This window comes from Lutra lutra, chromosome 7, assembly GCF_902655055.1.
Source record: "Lutra lutra chromosome 7, mLutLut1.2, whole genome shotgun sequence".
Classification (NCBI taxonomy): Eukaryota; Metazoa; Chordata; class Mammalia; order Carnivora; family Mustelidae; genus Lutra; species Lutra lutra.
In genome coordinates this window covers 136,560,134-136,566,831 of record NC_062284.1, presented here as the reverse complement: position 1 = coordinate 136,566,831, position 6,698 = coordinate 136,560,134, and the positions used below count along the sequence as shown (strand labels likewise).

At 59.0% G+C, this 6,698-nt stretch overlaps 1 pseudogene; it reads left to right on the top strand.

Annotated features, from left to right (window-relative positions):
- The first annotated feature begins 654 nt into the window (after positions 1-654).
- LOC125105726 (uncharacterized) lies at positions 655-737 on the top strand (annotated as a pseudogene).
- Positions 738-6,698: the final 5,961 nt, after the last annotated feature.

Genomic DNA, 6,698 nt, shown 5'->3' with positions numbered 1-6,698 from the left:
GCAGCCTTCCGGAGAAGAGCCGCGACCGCCAACAGATGGCGAGGAGGCCTTCGAATATGATTCTGAGTAAGGTGGGACAGCTACAGGCACCAGCCCCTGCTGGGCGCGGGGAAAGCAGAAGTCAGGTCTGCGGAAAGACGGGAGTTTAACGGTGGGCGTGTGCACTTGGCCATCGGGCGCCAGCTAGGAGCTTGGGTATCGAAGCTGAGGGTGCTGGCGTGGAAAGCCTTGGGAGTAGATAGCGGGGCTTCGGGGGAAAGTTTGAGATGAAAAGAAGGCCTAGGAATCAATGTGGAGGGACTCCAACCCTTACAGTTCAGCTAGAGGCAGCCTCTGGCCAAGGCAGCCAACCAGGTAGAAGGAAAGCAGCAGTGCGGGGCTCCCCGAAGGCCACCCCTTTAAAAGCGCGGGATATGATCTTCAGAATATAGAAGTGAAATACAAAACAACGCGTACGGATGCTCCCACTGGTGGAGAAGACAAGGGAGGTCTGCAGTACACTCTCGCAGACCTGCAGGCATCCCCGAGGACGCTCCCAGGACGGCCTCGAGGGGCACCGTCATCGGGCGGGCGGGGGCTTAACTGTCCGTGTTTTGTCCCAGCTGTGTTTTCAAGGCACGTGCCCGTATTACCTTTTCAAGTTAATCACAGGTTAGCTTTGCGCAGTGGCAGTATCGTAGCCAATGAGGTTTATCCGAGGCGCGATTATTGCTAATTCAAGTTAATCACAGGTAAGAGATTAGGGACCAGTTCCACCCATCCTCAAAAGTAAGCCAGAGGCTACTGCTCAGAGATTTGGGAAGATGGAGCCCAAAATATGCTTTGGGCTGGCGGCACGGAGGAGGACAGTGAGGCTGGCCCAGGCGGCTTGGCGGGGGACCTGGGAGAGAGGCTGGGACACATGAGAGGTGAGGCTCAGAGACAAGCCTGGGTGGCTCCCTTGGGGGAAGGGTTCAGGGGAGCGGGCTGGAGGGGCCGTGAGCTGTGGGGGGCCTGGGACACTACTGAAGCTGGGTCTGTCCTCTTTACCAGCCGCCCTGTCTCTTCATCTGCGCTTGTGACACTGGGTGCAGCCTGGCTGGGGCGTCCCCCCTACTCAGGACTGCTGACCCCATCCATGTGGAAAGGCGGCCAGCTCAGCAGAATTTGATCTTAAAAACACCCCCTTCCCGACCCAGCCGCTTGCTACGAGCGTTCGGTCGTTCATCCCAGAATCCTCGAGGGAACACCGGTGCGGGTGCCCCGTCCCAGCTATCAGAACCTACCGTCCCCCCCCCCCTTAACGGTACCAGGACGGATGAACAGAGACATTTGGTCATTTCCAGTATTTGGTCATCACGTACAGAAAGACGGTAACGTGCTGCTTCTGCAGAAGTGACCTCAGGGTCCCCAGATCCTCCCCGTCACATTTCCTCAGCTCGTCTGGGTTTGAAGGGCGCTCCCTTTGATGGAAAGGATGGAAGTGAGGTGCCTGGCTCTGCCCTCTGTCCCCTGCTAACCTTGCACTGTCCCTGCTCCAAACGCAGCCGAATGATAATGACTTTGGGATTTTTCATGGGCTTCACTTCGGTCACCTCCTGCCATGTTCCCCCATCTGTGTATTTCTGGCCCCTGCACCTCCTTCAGCACGGAGCTGGCCGGGCCCGCGTAGCCATGCACATTTCCTCAGATGCCAGCCGGGAGGGAAGATGTTCTCCTCTGAGGTCTCCTGCTGGGGGAGAGCCTGGGATCCGGGGCCGAGCATCACTTATCTTTAAATTTTGGGGAATCTGCCGGGCTTCAGAGGGAATGAGGAAGCCGAAGCCAGGAAACCCGAGGGAAGAAGGGCTGGTGTCCCCGAGGAGGGGCTGCCTAGTGAGGACTGTCGCCAGGGGACCAGGGGCTAAGCACTAACCCTCAGGGTCCTCATCCTTAAATGGGGTGACAGCAGTTTACTCGAGCTCCCATGGCGGACTCTGCATTTTGCCTCGGATCCTGAAGGCGCCGTGAGCCAAAGCCTTCTCGTTCCCATTCTCAGAGCAAGGGCTGCTGTGCGGCCGTGGGCAGCTCCCGCTGAAACCCTCGCCCTTAAACTATTCAGCTACACAAATATCCTCCGCATCCAGAATCTTCTCTTGGATTCAGCCACCCTCTGTGTCTGAACTAAAAGTAGTTGTTCTTCCCATTTCTGCATATTCCAACAGATGAACCCAAACCCCTGAGACACCAGAGTGCCCCCATTTCCCACCGCCCCGGGGCTGCCCAGACCTGGGTTCCTGCCCTGCTGAGACCTTGCACAGCCCTCAGGACCTTCTGCCAACCAGCCCTTCGGGTCCCACGAAATCCCTGACCCCAGCCGCTGGGCAGCCTGCCTGTGGTGTCCCACGGCCTCCCCCGACCCCCAACATCTTCCTCCTCCTCTTCCACCTCAGCAGGGTCCCAGCTCTCCTGATTCCCTGCAGCTTGCTGCCAAGAATGGGCTCCTTCTAGCACTTTCCATGGACTGAGGGTCAGGACGCATGGTGCGCGGAGGCCTCCCTCAGGAGCCCCTCCCACCATCTGCCTGTCCCACTCCCTCCCCGGCACCCATCACCGCCGGCACTCCTCTCAGGCCCTGAGGCCTTGGTTCAGCCTCACTGCTGTCCGCAGCATCCGTGTTGTCGCCGTCTCCAGCTGCCTGCTCTGCCATTTCGCCACCCGGACCACAACACTCCTTCCCCTTGTCCCCAAAAGGGCTCACCTTTGAAATCCCCACCTCACTTCCTGCTCTCAAGCCGCCCTCTCCCCTGTCCAGGTCCTCCTGGATGCCCCTCCGGTGCCTTCTGGAACTCCGGCCTCTGACCTCCTTCCTCTCCACTCCTGGACAGCCCAACCTCCCTCAGGCGTCCACCTCCTCCCCTGGCGCACCTTGCCAGCTCGAACCATAAGCAATGGGTATGTCCATGTCCTGCGGCTGGACCCAACCTTGGGGGACAACTGAAGACAATCACACAGCCACAGTACCCTTGGTCCCCAGGCTCAGCCTCGGCTTGCCCAGCCCTGTGAGTCAGCCCTTGCCTGTTGTCCCCAGGACCATCCCCCTACCTTCCCTTCCCCCTACCTTCCCTTCCCCCACCTTCCTGACGGGCCACCCTCCAGCTTCCTGCTGACTCCTTGGCCTGGTGGGCCAGATGCCTTCAGATGGACACTCCCTCAGCTTTGGTCTTGGACCAACACCCCTCCCACATCCTGTACCCCTCTGGTGCCAGGTGGTGACCTGACTCCCGCCCCCTTGGCTCCAGAGTCTACCCTATCCTGTCTCCTAGCAGCGCTCACTTAGTCAGGGATCCCCTCACCCTCTCTGGGCATCACCTCCTCATACCGCACTTAGTGCCTTCGTGTCTCCGACCTTTCGGCGCCGTCTCCCAGGCCGGTGTCCTCTGGCTCCAGCCTGCCTCCGCCTTGTGCTTCTTCTCCCCACCTTCCCGGCCACAGCCACCCGCCTCGCCCACCACACTTGGCCCCCAGCCACCTTCATGGCAATGAATGAAGGCGGGCACTGCCCACCTCGTTTCCCCCATGTGGAGGACACTTAGGAGCACTCTCCACTGTTGGGAGTTGGTGTTAGGGAACAGGCAGGCGGGACTCTGCCTACGGGCCTGCCTCTCCTCTCCTCCCTCTTTCTCGGGAACCAGCTACTCGAAGAGGTCAGAAACTCTCGAATGTCCTCTGCCGGTGAGGAAAGCCGAGCAGCAGGAGCCCCACTTGTTTGTCCTGCAGCTGGCTCCCTGCCAGCAGCTAAGTCTGGCCACTCCTGGAGTTCAGGGTTAGGAGCCCATGACCCCCCAGAAAAAGCCACGTTACCCAAGTCAGCTTTATGAGGAACGAGGGGGTTAGGATGAGGCAAAATCCCCCTACTTACCTCTTTGTCTCTTTCCTTAGTTGGCTTAGAGCTTGTCCGGATCTCAGCAGACACTTCTCATCCTATGTGGCTTGGCCACATTGACCCCACGACACGCCTAGCTTCTGCGCCACAGCTCCAGGACCCCCAACCACCGCCCTGGCGGCCTCTTGGCTTCCCGTTTCTTGGCTCTTCCTTTCAACCTTGGCGTTCCCTGGCATCCTGTCTCCTCTCTCTTCACATCCCTCCAGGGCAAGAGCTCACTCACGACCATGGCTTCCGTGGCTAAGCAGACTGATGACTCCCAGGGCAACCCCCCGCCCCCACCTTGACCCCTGGACCTCGGGCCCACCTCCTCTCTGACGCCCACCCAATGCAGCTCCTCCCTGTTCCCCCCAAACCTACCCTGTGCCCCCTCAGGACTCTCGGTCCCTCCCACATTCTGGCCCACTCCAAAGCCCTGGCCACTGGGTGACATGGAGGCCCGATGTCCACCATCTCCCACCAGGACTCCCGAGTCTCTGAGGGTGGACACCCTGGGCTTGGACCGATCCCGTGTCCCCACCCCCACACCCCACAAGCTCCAGCCAGCTCAGGCAGCCGCCCCCGGGGCCCCCAAGGACTAGGCTGGCGGTGTTGACACGCACTTCCGCCCTGACTCCCAGGGGTCCCTTCCACTCCCCCACTAGGAGCCCCAGGGCCGCTCATCAGTGCGGACACACTCAGGGTGCAGAGTGCCCAGCTGTGGAAACACGGTTTCCTAGATTCTGTGCAGCTGTGGGCTGCAAAGTTCCAAGGGCACAAAGTAACAAAACTGCCGCCCACGGAGAGGGGAGGACCAGGTAGGCGCTGCGTTGCTCTGTGTGGTGCTCACTTAGAAACACTCACTGTGCACCCCCTGCATGCCGGGTCAGGAGCTGGGGACAAAGTGGTGAATACTTGGGGGCCGGGGGATGGGGACATTTACTCTTCCTTCTTTCCTTCCTTCCTTTTTTAGAGAGAGAATGAGAGAACGAACCAGGGGTGGGGGGAGAGGGAGAAGGAAAGAGGGGTGGGGGTCAGAGGGAGAGGATCTCAAGCAGACTCTGCACTGAGCCCAACGTGGGGCTCGATCTCACCACCCTGAGATCATGACCTGAGCTGAAATCAGGAGTCGAACATCCAACTGACTGGGCCACCCAGGCGCCTGCCCCATTTTCATGTTCAAAGTGCTTTCACCCTGATTATGTCATGGACTCAGCTTCCTCTATTAATAAAACTCACCAGGGGCACCTGCGTGGCTCAGTCAGTAAAGCGTCTGCCTTCAGCTCAGGTCATGATCCCAGGGTCCGGGGATCGAGCCCCACATTGGGCTCCCTGCTCAGCAGAGAATCTGCTTGTCCCTCTCCCCGTCCCCCTGCTTGTGCTCTCTCTCTCTGAAATAAGTAAATAGAATCTTAAAACAAAACAAAACAAAAAACAAAAAAACTCACTGAATCAAATCCATAGAAAGGGGCCCAGGGTCCTGCCTCGGTCCTGAGTGACCTTGGGCTTGTCTCTGCTCCTCTACCTTGTTTTCTCACCGACCATGAAGCTGCCTTTGATCCTGAGTCACCTGGGCCAGCCGTGGACCATCTGCATCTCAGAGCCTCAGTTCCCACATCTCAGAACGGGGGGGGACACACTCATATTCTCAGGGTCACCGTGAGAGTGAAGTGCGATCACGTTCACAGAAGCTTCCAGCTCACGGCCGTGCTCAGTGCTGCTGGACACTAGTGAGCACACCCTGTCTGCCTGTGGCACGATGGAGCTCCCGCCCCGGGCCAGGCGTTGAGTCAGGCTCCAGCATTTTATTAATGACCTGGGAAGACAGTTCCTGACTCACAGGATTTATGGTTTAGTGAGGAGGGCAGATCCGAAACAAATAAATTCCCAACTAGATGACTGCTGTCCCCGGCTAAGGCCAGGACAACGTGAAATAGTGAATAGCGTCTCGGGTCTCCCTTTCTGCCACTGAGAGGATGCCAAGGGAGGGGCCCCCTCAACCTAGGGGATGAAATGAGTGACTTGTGACTCCAGAGTTTTTGTAAATAAACCTGTGGAGAAGGCGCATCTGTCATTCCAAAGTAGCTCCCTATTTTCCCAGTTGCTGCCATTTTACTAATAGCTCCAGGCCCAGAGCTGGAGACAAAATGGTGGACTTGGCGGGGGGGTTGCTCTTCTGGGGGAGCCGAGAGAACCCTTCCCCACACACTGGACATGACTTGCACGCCCCCACCGGGGGCCCCCGGCGGGCCTCCCACAGTGGGAAGTGTTGTGCCCTGGGGCCAGAGAGAACAGGACAGTAGGCAGGCCAGGCCACTGCTCATCCCAGGGTACGAGCTCCCAGGACCCTGCAGACCCCAGAGGCCTCCCTTGCTCCACAAAAGGGCATGGGGTAGAGTGAGACCAGCTAGAGGGTTGGTTGTTAGGATGGTTAATTTTGTGTCAACTTGGCCGTGGGCCGTCCAGGCGCCTGGCCTCCGTGCTCTCCAAGTGTGAGGCCGCTTCCCGAGGCGGTTAGCACAAGAATGGAGGTGGCAGTCTGGCAGGTGGCCTTCCGCAGGGGAGGGTCCCGGCACCATCCCACCTGCTGACCTCCTGAAGAGAACAAAAAGGCAGAGGAAGGAATCACGGACTCTCCGCCCGGCCGTCCCAGCTGGAACCCAGATCTTCTCCTGAACTGGGCGAGTCCGTCGGGCCTTGGCGGCTGGTTGCATCACGGGCTCCCCTCCTTCTCGGGTGTTCGGGCGTGGACTGGAACTGCACCATCAGCTTTCCGGGGCCTGCAGCTGACAGCAGATCGCAGGACTGCTCAGCC